Raw genomic sequence first — 18048 nt, 5'->3', positions numbered from 1 at the left:
AGTGGGGAAAGTAAATTGATATTTGCTGACAATTGGTATTTTCTCATTTGTGGAGTCTTTCAGCAGCAGAGACAGATGAAGGTCTGGTTGAAGCAAAACAAGACGAGATGCCAGGGCACTGCAGGTTAACTAGCTGCCTGCTGAAAGGCTGCTACCTCCCCTCTGTCCATCAAAGTCTAACCTCTCTGGAAACTGAGCTCATCCTGAGGAGCAAATAGCCAAAGCAATCTGGGAGTCCTCAGAGCAAAGTAAACAGTGACAATGTAATACTCACCCCTTGCAAGAAGAGTTTATTAGGAGGGATAGAAAAAATGGATGTGGATTGAAAAAGGTGGCAGTTTGAGAACTTTATTGAGGTTTTGAGACGAATACAAAATTATCTGCTGCGTTTAGTACAAGCTGGAGTTTCATTTAGAAACCGAATAATGACCAGCACATCATTGTGTTTTTTGATGTTGTTTGTTTTGTTCTTGTTTGTTTTTTATATTACCTTGCAAAACTGATGAAAATTGCTCTTCATCTCTACGTTGCTTACAATCTAACAGTAACATCTTCATAGGTACTGGATTTGATGATTAACTTGATAATTAATAACTAGTATAAATAAGCAAGCTAGCAGTGTGCAAAGCTAGACAGTATTTGACTAAAAAAATCCTTAATTTATTTTTATATTTAATGAGTAACACTAAAATTTCTTTAGCTTTGGCTGGAGCAAAATCTTTCCCCCATTAATAATTGCAGTGGACTTTAGGGTAGTGATTCTGCAATGTAACTGAAAATCTTGCAAGCAAGAAGCTACACTGAGTAAATAGGTTTAAAAATAATGGTCCTAGTGAGTATAATGGACTGTCGATAATATTGATCCAGTTTTGAATAACCAAAGGTAAAAGGCAGAAATGCACTTACACAAAACCTCTGGAAAAGTTGACATATTTCAATTTCAACAGTTTATTCTGGCCAGCAACAAACATTCTAATGTTTCATCAGAAAATAAAAGTCATGTTATTTTTATATAATATAGTTACTAGCATTGTCCATGATATTACTTTATCTTTGAACTATTTCTTTGTAACACTGCATACGCACAAAGTTTCAGTCTCAAAAGCCCACCATATTAATGTTAACTTTACACAGTGTTGCCTTTGGCCAATCAATGTTGACCTCAAGAAAACTTTCTTTCAAATTCAAAATGATATTGTCTTAAGTTATTCTGCCAGAAAAAAATAAATAATTAACGATTCATCACAATCCAGTTCATTACATTTAAAGAACTCAAGCTCCCTCTGTTAGAGGCCTGGGTGCTTGAGGGTCCTGTGCAGCATCTTAGCTGTTCCTAGGACTGCACTCTTCTGGACAAAGATCTGGGGGCATCTCCCATTTTGACCATGGGACTTCCAGGCCATAGATGTTTCTGTATACTATGCCGGCCATTTGGTTATGGCGTTCCGTGGATGCCCTGCCTGCTAGCATGTTGCACCCTACTGTTAGGTACTGGATTGTCTCAGAGGCATCTTTGCACAGCCTGCACCTGGGGTCTTGCCTGGTGTGATAGACCCCAGCCTCTATGGATCTTGTGCTCAGAGCTTGTTCCTGTGCTGCCACAATTAGTGCCTCTGCTGTCTTTCAGTCCAGCTTTGTCCAGCCACTGGTAGGACTTCTGGATGTCAGCCACTTCCTCTATCTGCCGGTGGCATATACCGTGCAGGGGCCTGTCCTTCCACGATGGTTCCTCCACCTCTACTCAGGTATTGACTGAGAACGTGGTCGGTTGGGGCCATCTTCCTGATGTGGATGTCCGTTGTCTCATCCTGGTCTGTGTTACTGACACTCACCAGTCCCTAGCCTCTTTCCTTGTGGTTAGTTTATAGTCTCAGGGTGCCGGACTTGGGGTGAAACCCTTCATGCAAGGACAGGAGCTTCCTGGTCTTAATGTCAGTGGTTTCTATCCCTTCCTTTGGCCAGCTTATTATCCCAGCAGGATACCTAATCACGGGCAGGGCATAGGTATTGATAGCCCAAATCTTGTTCTTACCATTCAAGTGACTCCTCAGGACTTGCCTGACCCTCTGCAGGTACTTGGTGGTTGCTTTTCCAGCAGCCTCTTCATGGTTCCCATTTGCCTGTGGGATCCCCAGGTACTTGTAACTGTTCTCATTGTCTGCAATGTTGCCGTCTGGTAGGAACTACTCTCTCTCCTTATCATCCGAAGACACTTCTGCAGTCCGAACAACATTTCGATGTCTTTGGTATATATGCTGGTGGTGGGGATCAGTGAAACGATGTTTCGTTCACTCTTGGCATACAGCTTTATGTCATCCACGTAGAGGAGGTGGCTGACAACTGCTCCCTTCTGTATTCGGTATCCATAGCCAGTCCTGTTAATGATCTCATTGAGGGGGTTCAGGCCTATGCAGAACAACAGCAGGGACAGAGCATCTCCTTGGTAGATCCTGCACTTGATGGTAATGATGGGATTTCCGGCTCTTTTTAGAGATCCGGCTCTTTCGGTTCGGCTCACTAAAAACAGCCAGCTCTTTTGGCTCCGAACCGGCTCTTCGGGTTGTTTTGTTGCTTTAATTAATTTATTATTAACAATAATATAAAATTATGCACAAAAGGAATTACTAATGTAAAAAAAAAAAGTGGTTTTATTTATATATGTTTATATATAAATATATACAGTGGCCCCTAGGGACAACGCATACAAACTCCAAAGCATGTACAAACTCCAAAACACATTTCTAGCGTTAACTGAACTTCAAAACAGAGCTACCTAGATCACTTAAATTACACAATTGAAAGCATATGTGTATTAATACACATATGCATATGTAATTTAAGTGATAAATACACAAACAATTGTTTGTGTATTTCTACACAAGCACTCATATATATTCAAATAATTCATTTACCTGTTACTACCACACACCAAATCCAGTCGTTGGTACTTGCTGGCTTGTGTAGCCTCTAGGTAACAAAAGCTCAACACTGGGCGTAGCATTCTGGAGCACTTCTGTTGTGTTTTGTATTTGTTTTGGAGTTTGTACGTGTTTTGTCTGTAGGGGCCACCATAAATATACTTTTATTTATTCACTCCACATAAAATGTAATAAATAAATCATATAATACAAAAACCAACTAGTCACAGTTCAACTTTTAACTATTTAAATTTTCAGCTTTGTGCTTTTAAACAAATTTAAAATGAAACAACACAAAACGCTGCAAACCACAACACAATTAAATATAAATTAAAATATAAAAACAAAAAGAAGATGCACATTCTCTGTCATATAGGCCTGCATGAATAAACTTTCTGAATCCTTTATCATCTGCAACTGAAAATAGATGTAGATACTATACCTTTCTAATGTGACGTTGTTGCCCTTGGCTCTCTTTCTCTCTCTTTCTCTCCCGCTCCGTTCCTGTGCTACTGAGTGTAACTACCGCCCCTCCCCCCTCTTCCCAGCGCAAAGCACAAGGCTCGCATGCGGAGTGAAGCGGAAAAAAGTGTGAGAGAGAGGGTGAGAGAAAGAAAGAAAAAAACACACGGCTCGCGATAAGGAGCTGGCTTGCGTCGTTCACGTCAAAGACCCGGCTCTAAGAGCCATTTCGTTCGCGAACGACACATCACTAGTGCCTAAAATGTTGCATAATGTTGCAGAGAGATCTTTTACTTTGTGGTAATCTTAGACGAGTAGTTTTATGGACAAAACCCACCAGGTCATGCAGTGTTCCCTTAGTGCTAATGTGTCAGAGATGTTGGTGTACTATAACTGAAGTAATGTTGTTAAGTCCTTAAAGTCATATTCTTTTATTGTCATGACTGTATTTGAAGCTATTTTTATTTTTGTATGATACCTGATTTATATGGAATATGGCTGAAGTAAACTAAAGTCTAAAATACTTAGTCAGTCATTTGTTTAATAGTAATTTAACATTATATAATTCACATATAAAACTATGAATTGTAATTTTAAACGGTTTAAAAGCATGTAGAATAGCATATGTAGGCAAGTATATTTCTCCTTTTATCAAGAAGCAAAAACAAAAAGGAAAAAATAAGAAACAGGGCATCCGTCCCCACCAATGCCAAAACCAAATCTACACCCTTGTGATGAACGCTACAGATTTGTGTGCCAATTTACACCATTCTTTAAGCCACAACAGGACTGTAGACCAATGTGTTGTTGAGCATTTGTCATTCTGTTCCAAATCACAGCTAAATCACAATGTCAAATTAATATATAATGCCACTTTAAAAAAAAGATTCATCAGATTCTCCTGTGAGATCCTCTTACATAGATACTGCATAGCTTTGTATTATAAGTTTAATGTACTATATTCACAGACATCTCAGAGAGCCACACTACATATACTTTTTCATTTTTCTGTTGTAACAGTAGGACGTCAGAGTGGCTCCGTTTGGATGTCCTGTTAACAACCTGTATCCTGTAGCACTTTTTTAGGAAGTGCAGAGCATTTGTGTGAAACCAGGAAAGAGAGTGATGGACAGGTAGCTTGGTAGAGGCTGCCTGCTGAGCAGCACTTTGTTCTTTGTGACTGGCTGGACCCTTGCTGTGCACACCAACACACCAAAGCCATATGTTCACAAAAGCACACTATAGCTGGTTAGTTTAACCCTGTCATTTGATGACCAAAATGCACTGTTTCTGCTCCGTGCTGATTTATGACCCAGTTAGACACGTAAGTGTTTTTGCAGACTAGTCTATTATGCCATTTTCATTTCAGTGATGTTTCTTAATGTTATTTAATTTTTTCAAAGAGACTGGAGCAGCTCAATAATCCATAAAATTGTGATCAAAAGGAGTTGGTAGACGTCCACTCTTTCTATATAGACTTTTCCCAAATTTAGTCGGGACTTACTTTTCAGTCCCCCCCCAAAAATGTATTATCCTGTTTGATGATTAAATCAGACGGGCTGATACTTATATAATGCTTTTCTATTATAACTGAGAACTCAAAGTGCTTTCAAAACTGTCTATTAATGTTACAGACATGTTTGCTGCCTAGTTCCAACATTGATCCTATCATTTAATTAATTGTCACAGCCACTAGATGCTACCTTGATAACACAACAGATGGGTAATTGGGTTATCAGGTAACTGCTAATGGTTGATGGGTGCTAATATTTTAGCAACTATCTAATACAATATTATTTTTTAGCATCAATTAAGACCTTCCTTTTGTTTGACAACCTTACAGGCATTTTGTAATTTTATGAAACATATATGATTTGTAAAACCAAAATCTGCCTTAGGTTCACTTTGATATATCCAAGATCTAACATTTAAACTCAACTTAGATATTAGGCCATTTAATTCATCTGCTGACGCATGGCAATTTCTCTTTGTTTACCTTAATTTTTTTTATTATTAAGTGTATTTGTAGGTATGATTGTAGGGATCATTGACATAGGAAAACAAAAAATTAAACAGAGAGTGGTTATACACTAAAGCAACTAGACTTGTTTTCAAATTAAAAGTATTGAATTATGGGTTGTATGAGTTGCAATATGGTGTTTATTAGGGAGTTCCATATAGATAGACCCCTATCATGTAATTAAACTGTTTTGTTTTGAGTGTTTATGAGTTCTAGTAAATAAATAGGTTCACATCTACCCACTTTGGTGGTATTTTTTTTCACCCATATACCAAAATCAAATAAATTAATAAATAAATTATTATAAATAAAATTGTTATAGTAAAGTCTTATAACAGACAACCCCTTAGGCCAAAAGACTAGTTTTATTTTAGCTGAATTCATGTTCTGAATGTATATGTGTCAAAGTTATTCATCTATGGATTAAATTTGTCCCTCATTTTTCTTATTTTAGGTGTTATATCTGCTTCTTTAAGTAGTCTTCAGGAAAAGTTCTCCAGGACATTTGATGGATATTCCAAGGCTCTTCTTTGAATGTTGATTGCCTTTTATTTTGTTCTATATCAAGATGATCCCACACTTCTTCAATAACATTGAGGTTTCTGGCTTTGGGGAGGTCAATCCATGACTGATAAGAATAAAATAAAATAAAGAATAAGAACTTTATTGATTCCAAAGGGAAATTCATACAGTATGTCTGACATAGCACATCTGCTATTTGTAATGCCTGATGGCTGTGACTGCATTGATAGTGTTAAATTGTGGGATTTTATATCCAAGTACAGTTTTAAGTCCTTTCTAGATAATGTTGTGGATAAATATCTGACAATATGTTTTTTGATTTTATAATTCTATCAGTTTCAACAAGATGCTTTTTGTCTTGAAGCAGCTGTAACCCACATAATTTCCTTTGCGATTAAAAAAAGTAATCTGATTCTGATGCTCATGAATACTGGTCTTTACTGTGTGTTACAAATAGCTGTATATACTCCACTCCACTCCCACACATTTGAGGAAAAAAAAATACATACATACAACAAATTTCTACGGAGCCCCTCTGATGACATGGTACAAAAAATAAAAAAATTGTGGCCACAAAATACTACTTCGTGCCCTGAAAATAGTATAACGTGCCCACAAAATACTTATTTGTGGCCACGAAATACTATTTCGAGGGCACGAAGTAGGTATAACATGCGCATGAAATGCTAATTTGTGGACACGAATTGGGTATAACATGGCAACAAATTACGCATTTGTGGCAACGAAATAGATAACGTGCGCACATCATATTGATACAATTCCTGGATAGCTGCGTAGAGACACAAGCATGAGAGTAGGCTAAACCTATAAACCACGGACAGAGACAGTATGATTGAGTTTGATTTTAGGCTGGGAATGAGCTACAAATGCATTTTGAAAAGCCTGGCAATGCAGGGAACCATTATTACGGAGAGGCATTTAAACAGAATATTGAGAGCCCAGTTGCTGTCACGGTCTGTGTGGCAGACCGTGGGTGTGTGGGGAAGGAGGACCCAAGATGCAGGACTCTGCGATGCAAACGATGCGTTTATTTAGAGTGGAGTAAATAGTACACAATAAATTCCCCGTGCGTCTCCAACTCCCGTGCCGTGTCTCCTCAGTGCCCGTGCTCCGTGTCTCTGCTCCCGTGAAACTTGTGCTCGCTGCTCTCCCGTTCCCGCACTCCTGCTGGAAAACCACAAAGGCAGCCGTTAACCCACAACAGCGATAGACTTAGCATGCACTGACTTTGCTGGAAACACTGACGAGTAGTTACTCAATGATCCAGCGCCGAGGAGCTCTCAGCCACACTGCTTTGTAGCTCCTCTGACGAGGCTTGATCGGCGCCAGGTGTGTGTGGAGATCCTTGGGTGTGACCGGTCAACTGGCAGGGCCACACCCACCAGGCCTGAAGGTGCCTGTCACAACCGCGCCCACAAACACACACACACCTGCCAAAACACAAACATGGAGCGCAGGAAAAGCAGCAGAGCAGAACACACCCATATAATATAATAATAATCATCATCATCATCATCATCATAGTCCATACTGCTCACGGACCCCGAGTCCCTGGAACCAGGTCCATGACAGTTGCTTTACAGACGTAAGTATGACCTGGACGCCGGGATAGATTTTATTGTCAACCAACTGCAAGGGCCTGGGAAGGATCACGGTTATCGGTCAAGTGTTTCGTGACCACAAATTAGCATTTCGTACGCACGTTATACCTATTTCGTGCCCTTGAAATAGTATTTCGTGGGCACGTTATACCCATTTCGTGCCCACGAAGTAGTATTTTGTGGCCATAATTTATTTCTTTTTTGGACCATGTCATCAGAGGGGCTCTGTAAATTTCCCTTCTCGCCCCTGCTGGCGGTCTTTATGCTTCAAGCTCTGGTCCTCTACCAGAGGCATGGGAGCTTGAGGATCCTGCGCAGTATCTTAGCTGGACCTAGGACTGCGCTCTTCTGGACAGAGATCTCCGATGTTGTTCCTGGGATATGCTGGAGCCACTTGCCTAGCTTGGGAGTCACCGCACCTAGTCCTCCGACTACCACTGGGACCATTGTTACCTTCACCCTCCACATCCTCTCAAGCTCTTCTCTGAGCCCTCAGTACTTCTCCAGCTTCTCGTGTTCCTTCTACCTGATATTGCTGACATTCGGTATTGCTACGTCTATCAGTACAGCCATCTCCCTGAGCTTGTCCAACACTACTATGTCCTTTTGGTTAGCCACGACCATTTTGTCCGTCTCTATCTGAAGTCCCACAGGATCTTAGCACGGTCATTCTCAACCACTCTAGGGTGTGTCTCCAATTTTGACCTCAAGACTTTCAGGCCATACTCGGCACAGTTCCAGTACTTCACAGTATACTATGCCGGCCACTTGGTTATGGCGTTCCATGTATGCCCTGCCTGCTAGCATCTTAAACCCTGCTGTTATGTGCTGGATTGTCTCAGGAGCATTTTTACACACCTGCACGTGGGGTTTGTTGTCTCATCCTGGACAGTGGTTCTGACACTCACTAGTCCTGGCCTCCTTCCTTCTGCTTTGCATACAGTCTGAACGGGATGAAACCCCTTCATCCATGGCCAGAAGCTTCCTGGTCTTAATGTCAGTGGCTTCTATCGCCTCCTTTGGCCAGCTTATTATCCCAGCAGGGTATCTGATCACGGGCAGGGCGTAGGTGTTATAGCCCAGATCTTGTTCTTACCGTTCAGCTGACTCCTCAGGACTTCCCTGACACTCTTCAGGTACTTGGTGGTGAGTAGTAGCGAGTTACATTTACTCCGTTTACATTTACTTGAGTAAGTTTTTGAAAAAACAACGTACTTTTAAAGTACATTTTTTGCATGATACTGTTTACTTTTACTTGAGTACATTTGTGAAGAAGAAACAGTACTTTTACTCTGCTTCATTTGGCAATATTCGACTCGTTACTTTAAAAAAAAAAAGAGATTCATTTCACACATTAGATAATACTACTAATAATGGATCATGCCACCAGTGGAGTTTCCTGTAACTCTTTTACCAATCATATGTGGCCATGCAGTCGCATGACCAGTTTGAAACTGTGGCGGTCAGAGCAGCCCAAGCGTTTTAAAGTAGCGGACACACGGAAAGAAGAAACACATGAAAACATGGCAGAGTCAGCTGTCTCGGCTAGAACTGAAGAGGATGAACACCCTTGGCCTCATATACAAAGATTGTTTCGCTTAAAAGAAGTAAAAAAGAACACCTATGTCTTCAGTGTCGGTTTCTTCAGTGTGAGCCAAAACAAACTGACTTTTCAGCGTGAAAAAACTCAACTCATTTAACCAGAGGAAACGTGTTGCGGTAAGTTTACTCTAAATATCTTTTTAGCTGTGGTTAGTTGGATGTCAGTCTTATGTTACAGCAGCTGTGTCGAGTTTGAGCTTGACACGGCAGTTTGATTAAACTAGAATCACAACATATTTTCAGCGCTACGTTGTAGTGAGATAAGTTTGTGGGTGTTCTTTCCGCAGCTTTTAACTGCTCGCTGGTTAGCTACCGTGAGGTATAAGCTAACAGCTAGCCTGGTTAATGAAGGTAGACTTCCACGCACATGTAAACACAGCTCGTCTCTACTGCTTTAACTGTTAAATCAGAAGGAAATGCTGCGGTTGACAGGGTTTATCATGTGAAACAACGGCTTGTTTAGTTTAAACAGTCTGCATTAAGCTGGGCAAACACTGCAATTTTTTTCAGTCACGTTATTCAGCTCCTTCTCAAACTGTACGATTGAATTGCAGGCGTTAGAAGTTCATAGGTCACAATGCAGGGTCTCACACTATACGGCCTGATGCTCTCATGCGACTTGAGTGCTGAAACTGTGCGTCCATAAGATGAAGCTTATCATACAAAATCTGTCCCTCGCTCTCCCTCTCTCTGTCTTTCACTCAAACAGACACACAAACATACCATCAACTTTGCTAGATTGCTAATGAAAAACATTAACCAGGTAGCTGCAATTGAGCAGCAATGTCCATCCAACCTTTTTTACGGTTGTTGTAGTCGTGATAATTTTGTGAGGCCACATTGAAAAGACTTGGATGCGGAAGCTTAGAGCTGCCACCCAGGCAAAAGAAAAATAGAGCTATATCACATTATAACGTGAAAAGTATATTGTTCTAACAATATACTTTTCATGTTTGTATAATACACTATCATGTTATTACAATATACATAATTATCACATTCGTACTATATAATATTTATATTTGTCATGATGTGATAATTATGTACATTGTAATAATGTGATAGTATATTGTACAAACATGAAAAGTATATTTTACTAACATGATAGTATATTGTTAGAACAATAAACTTGTCACATTATAACAAGAAATACTTCTATTTTTCTTTTGCCTGGGTGGCAGCTCTAAGCTTCCGTATTTGGATGATCTTGCAAAAGTTCTTCAAGCTGCGCCTCCATCGCTTGTGTCCAGATCCCACGATGTATTTCTGTGTTTGCGCGTGCGCAGTGTGAGACACCCCCTCACAAGGGGCGACCGGATTTCAAACAAGTTTGATTTTCTTGCAACCATATGATTGATGATTGGGAGCTGGTCGTGAGGTGTTAATCGCTTCTCGTTACCCCATTTATACTACATGATGCACGACACAAGATTAAGGCGAAACTCGGGCCGTTCCCCAAAACACTTGAACGACTGAAAAATCGTCTCAAAATGGGCCAAAAATCGTAGTGTATGCCCAGCTTCAGGAGGCTTGCTTCATCTGTCTCTCTCCTCTGTGGTTGGAAGGGGCGTGTTTCATCTTTTGGCACGCAGACTGAGGTGTTTGCCTTCTTAGGACAGCCATGGAGAGATTTGAGGCTACATTGCAGATCCAGTCACGGCTTTCATCACTGTCTTTCTCGTCTTTCCCCAGAGTAACAGCCAAACAGTGCGAGGAGGATCTATTGGCTAGCACTGCTTAGCCTTGCATGCGTTCTTATTTTGAACTTAATCTGGAATTCATTGCAAATTGTTTGTGCGGGATATGAAGGACATTCCGTATTTGGTATCCGTAGCCAGTCCTGTTAATGATCTCATTGAGGGGGTTCAAGCCTATGCAGAACAGCAGCGGGGACATCGCTTCTCCTTGGTAAATCCCTCATTTGATGGCAACCTGTACTATGGGCTTGAAGCTGACCTCTAGTGTTGAACACCACATTCCCATTCCTGATGAAGGCCCTTAGGTATACATACATACATAAACTTATACATATATATATATATATATATATGATAGCGGAGGTGGCTGACACCCAGAAATCCTACCAGTGGCTGGACAAAGCTGGACTGAAAGACAGCACAGAGGCACTGATCATGGCAGCACAGGAACAAGCACTGAGCACAAGATCCATAGAGGCTGAGGTCTATCACACCAGGCAAGACCCCAGGTGCAGGCTGTGTAAAGATGCCCCAGAAACAATCCAGCACATAACAGCAGGGTGCAAGATGCTAGCAGGCAAGGCATACATGGAACGCCATAACCAAGTGGCCGGCATAGTGTACAGCAGGGGTAGGCAATTCCAGGCCCCGAGGGCCGGTGTCCCTGCAGGTTTTAGATGTGTCCTTGAACCAACACAGCTGATTTAAATGGCTAAATTAGAAGGAACAAGAGAAGCTCTAGAAATACCAAGGGCTCAGAGAAGAGCTCGAGAAGATGTGGAGGGTGAAGGTGACTGTGGTCCCAGTGGTAATCGGAGCACTAGGTGCGGTGACTCCCAAGCTGGGCGAGTGGCTCCAGCAGATCCCAGGAACAACATCGGAGATCTCTGTCCAGAAGAGCGCAGTCCTAGGACCAGCTAAGATACTGCGCATGACCCTCAAGCTCCCAGGCCTCTGTTAGAGGACCCGAGCTTGAAGGATTAACCGCCCACAGGGGTGAGCGGGGAATTTTTATATATATATATATATATATATTAGGGGTGCAACGATATTCGTATCGATATTGAACCTGTTCGATACAGTGCTTTCGGTTCGGTACGCATATGTATCGAACAATACAACATTTGTAATTTATTTTATCAACTTTCCTTCTGACGATGCTGTCTGTGTTGAGCGCTCAGTGAATCTGCGTTCGACTACTCCGCCTAGGCTGCACTGTCAAGCGCAGATACACTGAGCGCTCAACACAGACAGCATAGTCAGAAGGAAAAGCGCAGGGCAAGCTAGCAAGACAGAAGTTAAGCTCTCCTTGCAACATGGACCTCCCCCACCCTCATTCAGATCTGGCGTTTGGAATTATTTTGGTTTTCATGTGACGTATGACCCTGAAGGTAAGCGAGTCATGGACTAAAGTAAAACAGTATGTTGGATGTGCCACGCAATGCTCAATTACATGGGTGTGAACTAGTGTATTAGCGCAGTTAGCTCGTTAACGTGTTGGCCGTCTAGCCCCATGCACGGGTCGATCGGCGGTAGCTCGTTAACGGAGATTTGCCGTGTTGTGGCGTTAAGGTCATTTCAATGAGATTAACCTGAAAGCACTAGTGGGAACACAACGAATATGACTGCACATTTACGCCGACATCATCCTAGTGCAAAGACAAAAACAACAAGCATGCTACTAACTTTACCCGAGTCATTTAGACAGCTGTTAGCACATGATTCTCCTTATCCTGCTGAGAATATAGCCCAGAAGAAGCGGATAGTATAGCTTTTATTTTGGAAAGAGACATTTCTCTGTAATAATAATAATAATAATAATGGATTGGATTTATATAGCACTTTTCAAGGCACCCAAAGCGCTTTACAATGCCACTATTCATTCACTCTCACATTCAGACACTGGTGGAGGCAAGCTACGGTTGTAGCCACAGCTGCCCTGGGGCAGACTGACAGAAGCGAGGCTGCCATATCGCACCATCAGCCCCTCTGGCCAAAACCAGTAGGCAAGTAGGGTAAAGTGTCTTGCCCAAGGACACAACGACCAGGACAGAGAGCCCGGGGATCGAACCGGCGACCTTCCGGTTACAGATACGCTTCCCAACCCCCTGAGCCACGGTCGCCCCAAACTCTCTTTTCCAAAGATGAGTGATTCCTCAATCAGATACAGGGCTCACAATATCGCTAGCCCGACGTCCTGGGGCTAGCGATTTTTCCAGTCGGGCTACCAAAATCTATCTCTTCCCTGCCCGTCGGGCTATTGTAGGAAGGAAAAATATATGTCAATGCTTTTGCATTCTTTCAGAAATGTAGCTGGGTAATTATGTCATTGGCATCGGTGAGCCACTGTCAATATGTGACATATTGAAATCGCGTTTGAATTTGCGCTTGTTTTTTTGCTTTCACTTTGCAATCGTGCGAACTGTGTATAGAGAGCGACAGCACTGATCTGTGAGTGATGATAATTTGTGCACCAATTCCTCTGACATCGTCTTATTAATCGTTAGCTTACTATGCAAACATGACAAGTGAAATCTCCCGCAGCAAGCTTAAACATGTGAGAGGTTGATCGCGCAGAGAATCGCTGAGCTTATGTGAGTGCGTGTGTAAAAGCAGCAGGATATATATTTTAGTTCTGCTGAGCCAAATAAGACAGGTCAGGGTGAAGAAGTGACAGCCAAAGAAAAGCTTACCACAAAATGGAGAAGTTATGACAAATCAGACTATAAGGCAAAAAGAAAGTGCAGCTTTATGGTTTCATGGACAAAAGAATTTCTGTGGCTGCAATATGATGAGCTAAATAACCAGGGCTGCACATAAGTGGTCCGCAGGTGCGCATTCGCTGTCAAAATAAAAAACACGCACAAGGGTTAGGGTTAAATTTAAAAACTGTACTTTGAGTTAAAATATATATTTATAATTTTAATAAATGACAAATTAAAAAGGCATGAACATTTTTTTTGTATCGAAAAAATATCGAACCGTGACACCAAAGTATCGAACCGAACCGAACCGTGAATTTTGTGTATCGTTGCACCCCTAATATATATATATATATATATATATATATATATATATATATATATATATATATATATATATATATATACACACACACACATATATGTGTGTGTGTGTGTGTGTGTGATATAGTGATACACACACACACACACACATACATACATATATATATATATATATATATATATATATATATATATATATATATATATATATATAAGAGAGAGGTAAAATGAATACACTGCCCCACCTGTGATCCAGCTGTGACCCCCCCCCACAAAAAAACTCAAAAACAAAACAAGAAATGTGCATTATGTACATGTCTTTGACAACATGTAGCACTGCCTTGTTAGGTAGCTATACACACTCTATTTCATTTAGTAATGATTTATTTCTTCTTACCGACTGGCTTCACTACCTTCAAGACAAAAATAGGTTTGAATTTTCAAAGAAACTCTTGATCTAAAAAAAGTGAAACAAGGCTCTACCTTATCCCCATTTCTTGTTTTCTTAATGCCCTGCTGGCTTCTGGAATTATGGGAAAGCAGGTACTCGGCAGCATGCCAGCTACCCCTTAAAGTTTCCCAAAAGACACTTCTGAGGCTAGATCATCAGGCAGCGTGTGCACTGGCTTATCGATCCTTCCCAGGCTTTGAGAAGGAAAAAGAAGAGGAGAGGAAGTGGAAGATTCAAGCTGTGCTGCCATTGCAGCAGGATGAGCAGCTGTGAAAGAAGAGAGACAAACCAAAAGCAAAAGACAAAACAGCAGGAAAAGAGAAAAGAGACAAATATAGATTGTCGTACCCTTAGGCCAGTTTGACTGTACAATGATACAAGCTCTGAACACACTCAGGCTGTGGTTAAGATCCTTCTGTAAGAGCACTGGGTTATAGTTTAATTGAATATGTTTCTTGCAGTATACAGTACAGACATTAAGCTAAGGCTAATTTAATATCTTAAATGCCTTCTATTAAGATAATTAACCCTCTTGTCATAATTAATTAAACTTTCAATTCAACTGCAGGCATAAATAAAACATTAATACTTTGAAAGGACAGCCAAGACTGCCAAAGTCTGCAACAGGTAGATACCACCCCCCAAAAAAACCCACCTCAACACATAACAGTGACTTTGGGTCAGGTCTCAGGTCTGCATCCCAGTAGAGGTTCTTTTGATATAAGATGGAAGTGGGATCTTCAAAGTGTCCTTTTTTCCACAGAAACATCTACAAGCACTGCATAAGTCAGCATGTTTCAAGGCCCTATTGAAAACTTTTCCAGTTATTGATGAAGTTTAGGACTTTCTTGAAACTGAGACTTACCATTGATGCCAAATTAGTATGTTCAATTGAACATAAGATCACACAAGCTCTTCACAAACGGTGGTTTCACAGGAAATTAAATTAAAAGAAGTAGAGTTACATACTGATATGATATATGTATTTGATTACACTGATTTCTAAAAGTATACTTGGTTTATGATGCTGCCGCTGTCTGTAAGAATTTCAAGACATTGGTAGCTAAATAGTTTATAACCCTTTTCTACTTTAACAGAACACTCAGAACACTTTGTGCAACTTGCCTCATTTACCTCTGTTCATACAAACACTCGTTTTCTATCTGACATTCATACACCTTCATATTCCGAAGGAGTCATCGGAACACAACTTGGAGTTAGTATCTTTCCCAAGAATATTTGGCGTGCAGGTGGAGCATTGGGGTCAAACCAGTAACTTTCTCAAAAGTAGATGACCTGAGCTACAGCCAGGGGTGTACTGGGACAGGAAATCAGCATATATAAAGACATTATGTACAGTACACATAGTAAAGTTGTTGGTTGCGACATGTTAGTTTTACTGCACTTCTGCATGTGACAGTTTACTTTTAGCAATGGCTGATGGCTGATCTGTTCTGCTGTTGTATTTCTGTACTAACAGAGTACAACAACCAGAGTCTGAGTGTGTTCAGAGCTTGTATAAATGTACAGTGTAGAGTCCCAACAATGTATAGTTGTCTGTTTTCTCTTTTCCTGCCTCTTTGTCATTTGCCCACATTGTATAGTCAATTAGGATTAGTTGAATCTTATTTATATAACACTTTATATTGTAAGGTCAAAAACCTACAATAATAGTGAGTAAAGCCCAACAATCATAATGATTGCTGGGCTTTACAAGTATTATTATATCTTGCTGGATGGTTTTTCTTATTTAACAAGTAATACACTAAAGACACTAAAAATACACTAAAAAGTAATTCAGAGGCTTAGTAAATATCACTATAAATATAAGTTAGATGAGCCTGATAAAATCTATGAATATCCTTTTAGTAATTATTCGAGTTTGATAAATTGAAATAAATGGCTAAAATGTTAACGTTTGTGTTAAATTAAGGTATTTATTTACATTTATCTTAGACAATAAATTCCGTATGTGGTTCACAGAATACCTTCTTTGCATTAACTTAATATTTTTGTTTAAAATTGAATCAAAATATTTGAGAAATAGGTATCTATACTCATCAGTATCTTGTACTACAATCATTAATTATTCAAATCAATATTATTTATTGTCAGCAACTACAACTGAAAAGTGTAAGTAAAACACGATAACGTAGAGTAATTGAGTACCATGAGCCTTTTTCATTGTTTTTGTTCATTTAGTTTTAAATGTTTTAAATACTCTGAGCTTTTGTGTTTGCTCTCCTGGTTTGCCATTTATCCCTCAAGTATGTAAGGCTTTGAGCTAAAAGGGAAAAGGCTCTTGTCTTTTTAGTAGGGGTGCAACGATACACAAAATTCACGGTTCGGTTCGGTTCGATACTTTGGTGTCACGGTTCGATATTTTTTCGATACAAAAAAATGTTCATGCATTTTTAATTTGTCATTTATTAAAATTATAAATATATATTTTAACTCAAAAGTACAGTTTTTAAATTTAACCCTAACCCTTGTGCGTGTTTTTTATTTTGACAGCGAATGCGCACCTGCGGACCACTTATGTGCAGCCCTGGTTATTTAGCTCATCATATTGCAGCCACAGAAATTCTTTTGTCCATGAAACCATAAAGCTGCACTTTCTTTTTGCCTTATAGTCTGATTTGTCATAACTTCTCCGTTTTGTGGTAAGCTTTTCTTTGGCTGTCACTTCTTCACCCTGACCTGTCTTATTTGGCTCAGCAGAACTGAAATGCTTTTACACGCTCACTCACATAAGCTCAGCGATTCTCTGCGCGATCAACCTCTCACATGTTTAAGCTTGCTGCGGGAGATTTCACTTGTCATGTTTGCATAGTAAGCTAACGATTAATAAGACGATGTCAGAGGAATTGGTGCACAAATTATCATCACTCACAGATCAGTGCTGTCGCTCTCTATACACAGTTCGCACGATTGCAAAGTGAAAGCAAAAAAACAAGCGCAAATTCAAACGCGACTTCAATATGTCACATATTGACAGTGGCTCACCGATGCCAATGACATAATTACCCAGCTACATTTCTGAAAGAATGCAAAAGCATTGACATATATTTTTCCTACAATAGCCCAACGGGCAGGGAAGAGATAGATTTTGGTAGCCCGACTGAAAAAAATCGCTAGCTCCGGGACGTCGGGCTAGCGATATTGCAAGCCCTGTATCTGATTGAGGAATCACTCATCTTTGGAAAAGAGAGTTTATTACAGAGAAATGTCTCTTTCCAAAATAAAAGCTATACTATCCGCTTCTTCTGGGCTATATTCTCAGCAGCATAAGGAGAATCATGTGCTAACAGCTGTCTAAATGACTCGGCTAAAGTTAGTAGCATGCTTGCTTTTTTTTGTCTGCTTCCACTTGTCTTTGCACTAGGATGATGTCGGCGTAAATGTGCAGTCATATTCGTTGTGTTCCCACTAGTGCTTTCAGGTTAATCTCGTTGAAATGACCTTAACGCCACAACACGGCAAATCTCCGTTAACGAGCTACCGCCGATCGCTCCGTGCATGGGGCTAGACGGCAAACACGTTAACGAGCTAACTGCGCTAACACACTAGTTCACACCAATGTAATTGAGCATTGCATGGCACATCCAACATACTGTTTTACTTTAGTCCATGACTCGCTTACCTTCAGGGTCATACGTCACATGAAAACCAAAATAATTCCAAACGCCAGATCTGAATGAGTTCATTGCTGTTGCAAGTAGAGCTTA

General features: G+C 40.4%; 1 long non-coding RNA gene across 1 annotated transcript; it reads right to left on the bottom strand.

Moving 5' to 3' along the window:
• Nucleotides 1-1797: 1797 nt before the first annotated feature.
• Nucleotides 1798-2747, bottom strand: LOC120738391. The gene is made up of 3 exons (XR_005696965.1): nucleotides 2738-2747; nucleotides 1885-2099; nucleotides 1798-1838 (listed from the first exon to the last, which is right to left on the bottom strand). It is a non-coding gene; the product is annotated as an uncharacterized LOC120738391 (long non-coding RNA).
• Nucleotides 2748-18048: the final 15301 nt, after the last annotated feature.

Source organism: Simochromis diagramma, unplaced genomic scaffold (genome assembly GCF_900408965.1).
Source record: "Simochromis diagramma unplaced genomic scaffold, fSimDia1.1 OVJJ01000337.1, whole genome shotgun sequence".
NCBI classification, from domain to species: domain Eukaryota; kingdom Metazoa; phylum Chordata; class Actinopteri; order Cichliformes; family Cichlidae; genus Simochromis; species Simochromis diagramma.
The sequence above is the reverse complement of the archived record's forward strand: the minus strand, read 5'-3'. Positions and strand labels throughout refer to the sequence as shown.